The sequence below is a fragment of the Lactuca virosa genome, chromosome 5 (assembly GCF_052849685.1).
Source record: "Lactuca virosa cultivar CGN04683 chromosome 5, Lactuca_virosa_CGN04683_v6, whole genome shotgun sequence".
NCBI classification, from domain to species: Eukaryota; Viridiplantae; Streptophyta; class Magnoliopsida; order Asterales; family Asteraceae; genus Lactuca; species Lactuca virosa.
In genome coordinates this window covers 462,377,222-462,391,044 of record NC_136430.1, presented here as the reverse complement: position 1 = coordinate 462,391,044, position 13,823 = coordinate 462,377,222, and positions in this window count along the sequence as shown.

Sequence of the window (13,823 nt, the reverse complement as noted above, 5' to 3'; positions counted from 1 at the left end):
TGCGGTTTTGGATAGGAAGACTAAGGTTCTTAGTAACAAGGAGGTGAAGCTAGTGAAGGTGCAATGGAAGCACCGAAGAGGCTCCGAATAGACATGGGAGTCGGAGGATGAAATGCGGGAGAATTATCCCGATCCATTTGCGTCTACGGACTTCGAGGACGAAGTCTAGTCCAAGTAGGGGAGAGTTGTAACACTCCAAATCCGGTATTACTCTTATGACCCTAGAAATGGAAAAGATGGCATAAAAGGTCCCTTAGTATGCGGGGCATACTCCAGGAGTACACTTAGCGTACAAAGGATGCATGAACGCGGAAGGTGGCCGCGTATGTTGGGCGTACGTATAGATACACGGGGCGTACTCGACAGAGAGCCAAAACCCTAATTCTCGGACTTGACGCCTATTTAAACACCCTTAAGCCTCTTGGACCAAACCCTAATCAGCCTCCATAGTCTTATTTCGCCCTTCTACACCAGAGATACCTTGTGAGAGTATTTTTGAGCTTAAGGAGTGTATTTGTGGACATTTTAGAGTTCATTCAAGAAAAAGGAAGTGCTAAGCAAGCTTTGAATGGCATTGGGCTTCAAGAATCTCCATCTAGTTCACCTTGAAGAGCTTCTGGAGGTATAAAGCTTTGATCTTGCCATCTTATTGTTGGATTTGGTGTCTAAGCCCATAATTATAACTAGTATGTACTTGAACCGATTGTAGCATGGTCCTTTTGGGTTGCCTTCACCAGTGCAATTTGATAGGATGGATTTTGAAAAAAAAGGTTATTTATAATTTATTAATATATTACAAGTATAATATATTAATACGAAATTATTTAAATAGTATTGATCAAGAATTCATTTATTAATTTTGTGATCAAAAGAGACTAATTAAATATATGGGGATTGATTATGTAAATTAATCATTCTTGTAGTGTGGGCTAATGATGCATGATTATGGGCTAAACTAATCCATGGATAGTTCATGGAGGTTAAACCCATGGAGCATGAGAATGTGGAAAGTCATGGGTTATTAGGATTTACCAAGTGTAACCCTAGCATGTCGAACACTATATATAGAACCCTCCATAGACCAAAATTTGTTGCCTCTTCTCTTGGAGATAAATAGATTATTCTCTTAAATCATCCTCTTGCATATTGGTGTTTGTGAACCATTAGAGGCATCACACTTGAGGTGCTCAAGCTTTCAAAGGTCAAGAACTACAAGTCCTTCAAAAGGTATGTCATCTATCTAGATTATTCATTTGGCAATTTGTATGCTATTTAGGACAATGCTTTGGAGAAATTGAAAATATGCATGTATAATAGATAAAACATAGATCCAAAGCATTTAGTGTTGCATATGCACCATAGGAGTGTTATAGTGCTCAAAACCCAACAGTGGTATCAGAGCCTAGGATTGTTTTCCATTATATTTGATGCTTACTAGTTTTTCAAAGCTGAAAAAGTCGAAATTTTTGCCCCTGACTGGTGAACTCGCCGAGTACATGAACAGACTCGACGAGTCCACTCAGTAAACAGGGCAACTCGGCGAGTCAATTCTTGCACTCGACGAGTTGAAGGCTCTGTTTTGCAGAATTTCAAGTTTCTTGGCCTGGTTTGGATTAGGAACACTACCACAAACTGTTTTGGATCATTGGAAATGTTTTTTTATGATATGGTAGTGCTTGTACTCATCCAACCACAAGATAATTGTCAAAGTTTTTAAAATAATTGTTGTTTTATATAATAAACAAAGTTGCTTTTAAATTGTTGATTTGAAATTATCTTGCCTATGAGTTTAGTTAGATCATGAATTATGTGATAATTTAGTTGTTAGAAAAATGATCTAAATGATGTTTAATGACCTCCATAACTTGTCCTCAAGTTATGGAAAATGAAAGGTCTCTTCATTAAAATCAAATTAAACTCATAGGTTATGAATGTGAAGGGTTTTGACGAGTTTCAAAACTTTCCCTCAAGTTTTGGAATTTGCAAAGTCTCATTAAATGAAACTTTAATTCCAAACCCTAGAGTTTTAAAAGTTAAAATTCAACCCTTATACTTTATAATATTATAAGTTTAATAATAATAATAATAATATATAAGACAAATTCGGTCTTACCGTTAGTAGGCCTCATTCACGAAGCCGGTCTATAAGGGGGGTATAAGTGTAACACATGGTTTGATTTGGAAAGGTTTTATGCATGGACTCGGCGAGTTGGGAGATCAACTCGTCGAGTAGGGTCGTGGTATCATGGAACGCGGGACGGGACCGACTCAGCGAGTCGAAGGGTCGACTCGGCGAGTCCGAGCTGTTTAAAGAAAACCCTAAATTTTGGGGTTTGCCCCCTATATAAACGACATTATAAGCCTTTGTAGCCTCCCTTAGCATCATAAGAGATCGTTTATGCCGCAAACACTTGGGTGTGTGAAGTAAGAGCTTTGGGAGCTTAAATCTTGGGGTTGTGGAAGGAATTTCAAGCTTAAAGAAGAAGTATCAAGGGCAAAACACTAGATCTAGCATCTAGTTCGTCTTGGGCATTGTATTGAGGTATGAATCTATTACCTTAATCCTAGATTCTATTTGAGAGTTGTGACCAACTTTGAGGAAATGGATGTAAGCTTGGATCTGGACCTATCACAAGGATATGGTTCCATATCTGGACCTTCTTAGGTCCCAAATATCATAAAGTCACACCTTTTTATAAGCTTATCCCCTCTCCATGCATTAAAACCTTGTTTGAAGGTTAGTTTTGGTGTTATGGCCATGTGAGGCTATGCATGCACGTAAAGTTTGCAACTTTACGTGACATCTTCATTAGGAGAGTATGGATCTGAAGTTTGAAACCTTAAATCCCACTGGAAAGAACCGAATACGTGAGAACTCGTTGAGTCCCTCTGGTGACTCGGCGAGTCGAGAGGGTTTTCTCATTCACGGCCAAGGGTTCACGGCCAAGGGTTCATGGTCAAGGGTGTACGGTTGGTAGTTTACGGCCGTGAAGATCAAGGAACTCGACGAGTCCCTCGGGTGACTCGGCGAGTCGATGAGTAAGTAGGGAACCCGACGAGTGACTGGTTGTACTCGACGAGTCAAGGTCAATATGGACTGTTGACCTTGACTATAAACCTTGATTTTGACCAGGGTTGACCCTGGGGGTATTTATGGGTTTATGCTGAGTTATTTACTCATTGAATATAGGAAGTTTGGGAGGAGCATCGTGGGATATATCTATTTTCAGTTCGCCAATTCAACCTTTGAAAGGTGAGTCTTCTCACCATACCCATGGGTCTAAGGCACCAAGGCCGACCCATTTTGTGATTATGTTATATGTGTTGGTCATTATGTGATTTGATATGATATGTGATTTGTTATGATATGTGATTGTGTGTTTTTGCATGGAAGACCCCGGGGGGAGCCCGTGGCATTGGATATAAGACCATGTGGGGTAGCCCATGACATTCCTAGGTAAATACCATGTTGGGGAGCCCATGGCATTGGATGTAAGACCATGTGGGGTAGCCCATGGCAGTCCTAGGTAAATACCATGTGGGGTAGCCCATGGAATTCTTACAAGTTTTATGTATGCATGGCTTATGTGTTATGTGTGTAGCTTTGATTAGCTAATAGGATATGTGTATGTGTGTGGTATGCTTTGGGGGACTCACTAAGCATTCGCTTACAGTTTGTGGATTTGTTTCAGGTTCATCTGAGTCCAAGGGCAAGGGCAAAGCTTGATGGCGCGGCGTGCACTCTCTTTCAGGCGATTTTATGGGACACTCTGATATATGAAAATAAAGTTGTAATGAATATGGATTTGAAACAATTGTTTTGGAATTTCTCGATTTAAGGAAATGTGTTTGGTTAATTAAAAACGAAAAATTTTTTTAAAAAATTGGGTCGTTACAATAAGGTTACTGCCTATAAAATGGTAGTTTAATGGGTGTCCACTCTCACCCACCGCTTCCTTGACTGGTGGAGGGTCGTTAGCCGAACGGGTAGGATATGGCATTAATTCTCCCTCATTAAAAGTATAATGATAAAAATATAAAGTAACTAAACTTTTATTAAAATTCCCAATCTTAGTTACTTTAGGAAAAATGGGAAATGGTGCTAATCCATGAAATTACACTTTGCACATTGTTAAGTCGTTAGTGGAGCGTGTGTGGTTAACCGACACACTAATCTGGGACTGAGAATGTGTGGCAAAGGGTAACTTGGTGTTAATCATAGATCAATGGAGCGTATGTGGTTAACCGACACATTGATTAGGTGATTTGTAACATTGGGTGTACCAAGTTAATTTCCATGGTTATTCACTCCTTGTTTGTGATCCTCGGCAACCCAGTCACAAACTTGAAGGGCACAATCGAGATTTAAACATGCCATTGAAAAGTTCAATGAATCTCAAATATGTAGGAATTTCAAATCCAATTAAAACTTAATAATCTATTTCGTTTTTCATGGTGGAAATTGGTAAACCGTCATTTACCTACCTTCAAATATTTTACAATTGGATTACGGCATCCCTCTTCGCAATTGTAGAATATTGTGTTGGGTCCTAGCCTTAATATTTCATATTGGGTGTAATATTAAGGATTATCATCTAATCTAAACTTTGTTCTTCTTCTTTTACAGATGTCTATCCCAAACAATGCTTCCAACCCAATCCCTTCAGGCTCTTTCTCCCTCATGAACCATTGTGGGAGGGTCATTTTCGATGGCTCGAACTTCAATGACTGGATTCGAAACATCAGGATGGCTATTCGCTATGAGGACAAAGAATATGTCCTTGATAGAGAGCTTAAGGAGATTGATGTCACCACTGCTACTCCTGAACAAATCGTTGAACACACTACTCATGAGAGGGATGCGACAAAGGTGTCGTGTCTGATGATTGCAACCACGACTGCTGAGCTGCAGAAGTCCTATGAGGACTAATATCCTTATGAAATGTATCATGATTTGATGGAAAGATACCATCAAAGTGCTTGTCAGGAGAGGTATGAGATCATTGCCTCCATGATCACAACCAAAATGAAGGATGGTGAACCCATCATAACCAACTTGCAGAAAATGCAGAGATTCGTGGACCGCTTGCTTAAATTGAATGTCAATTTTAATAAAGAGTTGGCCATAGATATAATTCTACACTCTTTACCTTCTTGTTATGATCAGTTTCGTATGACTTATCATATGAACAAGGAGTAGGTCACTCTTAGCAAGCTTCAATGCCTTCTTAGGACTGCAGAAAGCAACCTGGAAAGCAAATCAGTTGTGTCTACTCCTACTACTACTTATGCCCCTGTTCTGGAAATCGGACATGGGAAGGGAAAGAAGAGGAAGGCTGCCTACAAGAGCCGCAAGGGAAAGTCTCTTCATGGATCCTCTTCAAGTGGGACCAAAGCTGTTTTTGTTAATCCCTCTTCCAATCCGAAGAAAGTAGAGTGCTTCCACTGTCATGATAAACGGCACTGGAAACGAAGCTGCCCCAAGTACCTACAGGACATAAAGGATGGCAAGACCAAGCCCTCCTTTGCAGGTATTTACACTATTCAATCTAATAACTCATCACATGCTAATTATTGGGTCCTTGATACAGGTTGTGGTATTCATATTTGTTCTGATTTGCAGGGACTAAAAAGAAGTAGGGATGTGGAGCACGGGAAGATAAACTTAATCATGGGAAATAGGAAAGTGTCTCATGTGACCAAGATTGGAGTTTATTCTTTTTTTCTTAGTAATGGTTTAAATTTAGATTTAAACAATTGTTGTTACTCGGCCGATATGGCGAGAAATTTTATTTCTTTTCACGGTTTGTATAAACAAGGTTTTACCTTTTCTTTTAATAATGAAAATGGTGGTATTAATGCTTATTGTAATGGTGTATTTTATTTTGAAGCATTACCTTGCAATTGTATATATGAAACTGTGATGATTGTAGATAACTTAGGAAATAATGTGTTAAATATTGATTCTTCCAATGAATTGGATAAAGCATGTTTGTGGCATTCTCGTCTTGGAGATGTCAACAAGAAGCGCATAGCCCAACTCCAAAAGGATGGAGTTTTGGAGTCATTCAACCTAAAGTCGGATGACACTTGCGAATCTTGTTTACTTGGAAAGATGACCAAGTCACCCTTCACTGGTACTTGTGAAAGGGGTGAAGGTCTATTGGATCTCATACACACTAATGTGTGTAGACCATTCAGAACCACCACAAGGGATGCTAACCGCTTCTATGTGACTTTTACTAATGATTATAGTAGATATGGGTATATTTACTTAATCAAGCATAAGTCAGAAACCTTTGAAAAGTTCAAAGAGTTTAAGAAAGAAGTGGAGAATCAATTCGGCAGGAAGATAAAGATGTTGCGATCCGATCGTGGAGGAGAGTATCTTAGTATCGAGTTCCTAGACTATCTTAAGGAATGTGGAATTGAAAATCGTCAAAAACAGAGCTCATATGAAGAAGTTATGAAATTTTGAAAATTGAAAATCGTCACGCGCGCGTCACGCATACCTTGTGCCTGAAGCTAGCCATGTTGCCCCACCCCCTTTGTGGACATGTGTTTGCCATCCAGAGGAGCCACCTTACCCATGTGCGCAGCGCGCACATGGCCTTGCACGGCGTGCATATGGTTTTCTCCCCTATAAATAAAGTGCTTTGTATAAGCTTCATCCTCGACACCCCTACAGCTGATCCTCTCGAGTTCTACCCTCTTCTACCCTATTCTTCCTTCTTTTATGGCCTATGACGTAGTCCTACGACACCCTGAGTACTCATCTAAGTAGTATCCTTCAAGTAGGAGATCCCGAGTTAGTATATTGTCCGCTTAGATCCCGGTTCTCATCAGTAGAACTTTGTAGGTAAGCTACGCTTACGCTGTCCTAAGTACAATTATATTTATGTTCATAGTCATTGTTATGAATATATATATATATATATATATATATATATATATATATATATATATATATATATATATATATATATATATATATATATATATATATAGAGAGAGAGAGAGATTTATCAGTAATTCCAGTTATAATATTGATTGATCTACTTACGGGAGATGTGTTTTGAATGGTCACATTGACTTGGTTGTTGGATTTTAGAAAAGCTATATGCCGAAATGATCCTGCCTCCCAACTGTCCGTCCAGGCCGATCCTTATTTGATAGAACTATCGGTATTCATTGGTATTAGTGTTAGGTCTAACCTAAATTACATATTCCTATTAAACTAATAAACTATAGTAATATAGGTTAATCCTCGTTAAAGTGTTGGTCGTCAGCCAAACTGTCCGGTTGACTGTTAATCCTCTGAAAATATGTCAAGGTGAGTTCTTCTCACTATATTGTATACTCTAGTATGTATCCTCTGTATGTTAGGATATAGCTACCCTGTAGTGTGCACTTAGGCAATTAGGCTAGGTGAATTAGTTGCCTGTTATTTGGACTATTGTTATATGTGTATGTTACTATATATGGAGTTGAGGGCGGACCAGCCTTGAGCTGAAGGCCAATAGACTAGGGCGGACTAGCTTTATGCTAAAGGCCAAGGTGCAGTCCAGCTATATGATGTAGCCAAAGATAGGGCGGACCAACTATATTTTGAAGGCCCTTATGTGTATGCGTTGTATATGTGTTGTGGTATGGAATATTTTGAGGGAATTCACTAAGCCTCAGCTTACAGTTGTTGAATAACTGCTTTACATGTTGTTCATCTGACCGTGGAAAGGATCATGCATGATTGTATCGGCATCGAAGCATCAATAAAGTTTTATAGACTTCCGCTAAGATACTCGTTTATATAATAATAAATTGCAATGTTTTGTAAGACTTATATTCTTAATAAATAAAAATAAAAATTTTGCCCTTGAAATTTGGGACGTTACAGTAGGATGGGTAGAAAGAGATAAGAGAAATGAGATAACAGTTAGAGACCATAAGATAAAAGAGATAATGGTGAGAAACCATACCACAGACAGAATAGTTGTGAGAGACCATGCTAGAGTTAAGGCAAAGAGACCATGCCTAACAGAGATCAGTCATCAAGCAGAGTATTGATGGCGACCACGAACTATTCTAGACAGTCCAGTGGAACACTAGCATACTTGCAATCTGTAGGTGTTAATGAAATCACACAAACTGAGAGTATGGATTGTGGATTCATTTGAGTACTTTATTTTTCATTGGTTACCTTACCAACATGTAACCCTTAGGGTAGAACCCTTGAGAGAGAAAGAGAGAGAGAGATATATATATAGAGAGAGAGAGAGAGAGTAAAAGAGTAATGAGAATAGGTAATTGGGTTAACTGTTTGGTGTGAATTATATAAAGAGATAAACTATATTATTGTGGGTTGAAAATTCTATGTACTCACCAGGTTTCTCAACCTGACCCACTCAGTTAATTGTATCACAGGTAATTATATATGATGATATAAGTGTCTGTCAATAGATTCAAAGGAGATATAGACTATTAGTATAAAGAGATGTTGTAAGTCTTCATTTATGTTTATGTTTCTTGTAACCTTGAACAAAAACGAAATCAATTACTAGCTTCTTGGTAACCTTGTGACTTTCCCTGATCCAAGTACGAGTCATGTGCTTCCAGTAGTATAGATCTCTACTACTATTCACACCTACTCATACTCGTCTCAAGTATTGTCTCATAGTCCCCAAGTCCTAAAATCACAAAAATATTTAACACATATGAATGCGTCCAATTAATCATAAAAATTTTCCTAGACTCTACTAGGACTTCTTCCATGCGTATCTTCAATCATCAATTCTACTTCAACTCGGTTGGTGATGGAAATTCCAGATGATGGGACAACTTCAAGAATTACACCACTCGTTCCATCATCCTGCCAATCGAAGTTGTACTTCAGACGTACCGTACTCCTCTAAACATTCCGTTATTTTATCAGACACATTCTAAAGGCAAGATACCACTCTTACGATATCTTCCGATAGGTGTCATTCACTATCATAAGCCTTTCATTTCCTCCATCTACTCAATTCTCTACGAGTCTTCAACATAACATTTTGTACACCCAAGCAGACGTTTGGTGTACTTAGGCGAGAATTTTAAGATAGGAAAGCTTTTATTTACGATATACGTATAAATCTCCTTGTCACACCGAAAAGTTATATGCCAGTTCTAATACCGTAATCAAACGTTTAGAAATCTGAACACATAAAATCTCCAGATCCGGTCGGCAAAAGACCATAGATCCGAACAAATAATAGAATATAAGGCATCTTTATAGCTATAACATAAAACATTTAGCACATAAAACATTTTAGGCATCTCTCCTAAAATAAACTAGTGCTCGTGTCTAAAATATAGCAGACACTCATCTCACAATCATAGCTTAGCATTCTAAGTTTACGTCTAGAAATTTCCTACATATTCCTAGTTTGCTTAAACTAATGCTCTGATACCAACTGTGACATCCCCAATTTCACAGCCAGAAAAGACCGGTTTTGTTTATCCTTTATAAAAACCAGAGTACTTCTTTTAATAAAAATGTTGCGGAATTTGTTCCCAGAAAAACATGATAAATACTTTATCAAAACATTTCCGAAGAAATGTATTTTATTCATTTAAAACATTTGGGATGTCGTCGTCCATACAGAAACATAAGCATAAACAGAACTTACATTCATTTACACTAGTGATCTACATCTCTTTTAAATCTCTCAGTGTAAAGTAGCTTCATATCGACACCTGTGATACAAATAAGCTTGAGTGGGTCACGTTGGGAAACCTGGTGAGTACATAGGGTTTTCAACCCACAATAATATAATTATTATATTTAATCATCAAACAATCAGCCCAATTACCCATCCTCATTATCTTCTTTAATCTTAAGGATCTACCCTTAGAATCATCTATCCTTCATTCCTAAGGATTATCCTAAGGAATAGGCACGAAGTCCATCGCTGCCCGAGGTTTATACTACAAGCACTAACGAACGTCGATCCCCACATACTGATCCTATACAATGATCTTACAAGATCTAGCCTAAAGGATCGATATGAACAACAAACTGACGAAGCTGCTTCGGAAATTCCCTAGCAGCAAACGAGGATCGATAAAGACATAAAATGAGGGGAATGGAATAAGTTTCACCACGAACCTTCGTTCGTAAAAGAAAGAACCACAAGACAATTAAGTCAGGGGTAGTTATCTAGATAACAATGCCTAGCCGTGGCCCGAATATCGTGAGGTATTTTACCCCCAGACTCACCCTATCCGGCATCAAATTTTGCCTAGCAGTGATCTGAATATCGTGAGGTATTTTACCCCCAGACTCACCCTATCCAGCATCGAACTTTGCCTAGCAGTGATCTGAATATCGTGAGGTATTTTACCCCCAGACTCACCCTATCCAGCATCATAACCCCAGATATACCTAGTAGTGGTCTATTACCGACACACTTCATTAGGCAGTTTACGAATTTCCCTCAATTACTTCGTGAAAGGAAACACTGACACATGAAGCTCGTCTGATCACTTCATAAAAGAAACGAAGACTCCAAAGCTCTTCAAAATAAAAAGTATAGGGAAAATACTAATAAAGTACTCCCGTACGCTCCCGTACCCCGACACGTAATAGTGTCAAAAAGAAGAACTTTGTACATGATACTTATCGGATGAACACATAGTTCAAAAATACCTGATGAACACATAGTTCAAAAACACCTAATGAACACTTAGTTCAAAAATACCTACAGGTTACGAGTCTGCTAACGTTCCACTGGACTATCTAGAATAGTCTGTGGTCGTTGTCTATACTCTGCTAGATGACTAGATCATCTTAAACATCGATACCTCTCATCAATTTTTATTTCATCACACATCATCTAATTCATCTACCCATGTTTTACCCAACATATTTGTAACGCCCCGTTCTAAGAGTAATTATTTATGGAATTCCTGAGATCAAGAGTAAGGGCGTTTCGGTCTTTTTATGGGCAATGGGTTTTATTCGAGAAGGCTTCATGTCGGGGTGTGTTGCTAGAAGCATAGGGCTTCTCGCCACCTTTTCGTGGATATAAAGTTCATCGGAAACGGACTTAGAATAATGGAGTTATGGCACTTTGAAGATATTGACACTTATGACACTTAATGGAAAAGTTGTCAAAGAAAGGCCATGCATGCTTGGGACACGTGTGGGTACGCCCAGCGTAGGCTGGGTTACGCCCAGTGTAATAGAGTAAATGAAACGCGGAGTTCCTCGACGTACGCCCATCATACTGGATTTACGCCCAGCGTACGTCCAGTGTCCAAAAACCCTAATTTTAGGGCCAGCCACTATATAAGGAACATTATGGTTCCAACCCTAGCCTCCATATCTGCCCTCTTACTCTCAGAAACCCTAAGTAGCCGTTTTCTTCCATGGTTGTGGATATTTGACCTTGGGGAGCTTGGTTTGGCAAAGGAGAGCCTAGGAGAAGAAAGAAGAAGTTGTCAAGGAAGGAGTGGGGTGGCTGGAGCTCGTAGATCTGGGAAGGCATCATCTTCTGGAGCCCTTTTGAGGTATAAAGCTTCTTGCTTGACATCTATTTTGTGTAGATCTATGTATGGTGAAGTTTTGACACCATTCTTGTCCCAAAAACCCACATCTTGATGCATGATGTGTTTTGGTTAAGATGAGTTGTCCTTTCAGACCATTGGAGAGGTCTTGAGTAAGAAAAATGAGGTCCCAATGGCTTTGGTTGTCCCATGTAAGAAGTAGGAATATCTTATTGGGTTAAGACCTTGAGTTAAGAGCTTTATGGACGTCCCAAGTAATAAAGTTTGAGACTTTATGAATCCTAGGCATGTTTGGTCGATGGATCTGAAGTTTGGGCTTAAGAGCTTAAGCCATTAAGAACTTATGAGGAATTTTAGTCAGCAAGATTACGCCCCGCGTAAATGGATGTACGCCCAGCGTAATGGGTCAGTGTCCCGTTTCCAGTCCGCAAGCATCGAAGTACGCCCAGCGTACCAAGAGGGGTACGTCCAGCGTACTCCCTATGTTGGGTTTTTGATTTTGGGCCTTAAGTGATTGGGCTGTTTATGGGCTGGTGGGGCTTGGGCCGTGACTGAACATTATGGATGGAGTAATTTAGACCCAATAATTATTATGGACCTTGGATCTAGGCCCATTTGGTGAGGTGGGCCCAATTTAGTAAATTGGGCCAATATTGGGCTTTGCATGAGGATTTGGTTTTGGGTCTTGGCCCAATAAGAGGATGATGGACTTAATGAGTGTTGTGGGCCCTTGGCCTAGAAAGTCATGATAGTGTATAATGAGATGATTTTTGCATGTGATAGTGGGGATTCCCGCTGAATCAGCAGTCAGAGATTTGCAGGATTTCGGCAGTGGCAAGGTGAGTTTTCCTCACTGTACTCAAGGGTCTAAGGCACCAAGGCCGGCCCTTTGAATTGTTGTTAGAGCTTGTTATATTATGTGATGATATGCTTGCTAGTATTCTGGTGGATAAGATAGTGATATGAGAGTATGCCTTTTGCCTAGTATCCTAGAGAGATGGATAGTTGTATGATGGCTAGTTCTGTTGGATCAGCGCCCTGGTAGTTGGGTAGTGATTATTTATAGACCAGTAGTGGGTCTTGCATTATGTACGCTGGTAGGAGGACACCTGCGGGTTATGTATGTTGAGCAGTGGTAGAGGGTATTCCATCCCGGTAGGATGATAGGGCCCTAGTGTGCTAGTTCTGTAGAGTGTTATGTGGTTGCCTGATATGTGTGCATGTCTGCTAGAGTAGATTGGCATTCCAACCCGATAGTTGTGGGCCAGGAGTATTCCATCCCGGTAGGATGATTGGACTCATAGTAGTTTGGCATTCCAACCCGATGGTTGAGGGGCCTGGAGTATTCCATCCCAAGGGATGATTGGACCCATAATAGTAGTAGTAGTTACTGTATGTATAGGAAGTGGGGCATTCCAACCCGATGGTTGTGGTCCAGGAGTATTCCATCCCGGTAGGATGATTGGACTCATAGTATGTTGGCATTCCAACCCGATGGTTGAGGGGCCTGGGGTATTCCATCCTAAGGGATGATTGGACCCATAGTAGCTGTTGTTGTGTGTATAGGTGTTTGGGCATTCCAACCCGATGGTTGTGGGCCGAGAGTATTCCATCCCGGTAGGATGATTGGGCTCGCGTTATGTAGGCATTCCAACCCGATGGTTGAGGGTCGGGGGTATTCCAACCGGAAGGTTGAATGGACCCGCAGTATGTTGTTCTTTGTTGTATGTGTATGTTTGTGTGTGTATGGGTACTTTGGGGGAAACTCACTAAGCTTTCGGGCTTACAGTTGTGGTTTATTGTTTCAGGTGCTTCAGGAGATCGTGGCAAGGCGAAGGCGTGATCGTACCGCTCCTCATGTTTATGTTTTATGCGATAGGGTTCTGGGGAAATACTCTGATGTTTAAACTGTTTTGAAAACAAGATGTATGAACGTAATGGTTTTTGAATGAAATAAAATGTTTTAAATTGGTTGAAATTTTTGGTCGTTACAATATTTGTAGATATAAAATACATATACAGTTTAAATAAATTAAAACATGTATAAAATTGTTCATCCATCATAGATAGCAAGTATACATATAATATGCACACATAGCACGTAATTTATATAAAATACTTCATATCTATGTGTAAGATGAAAATAATATGCACTCACTTGATAAGACGACGATTGGACAGCACCTCGTCTCTTAAAACAATCGTTTCCGATAAAACTGGGACGTTTTATTGAAAACCGGGCCCTACAAGGGTGGATCTTCAAATCGAAAAGATAAATT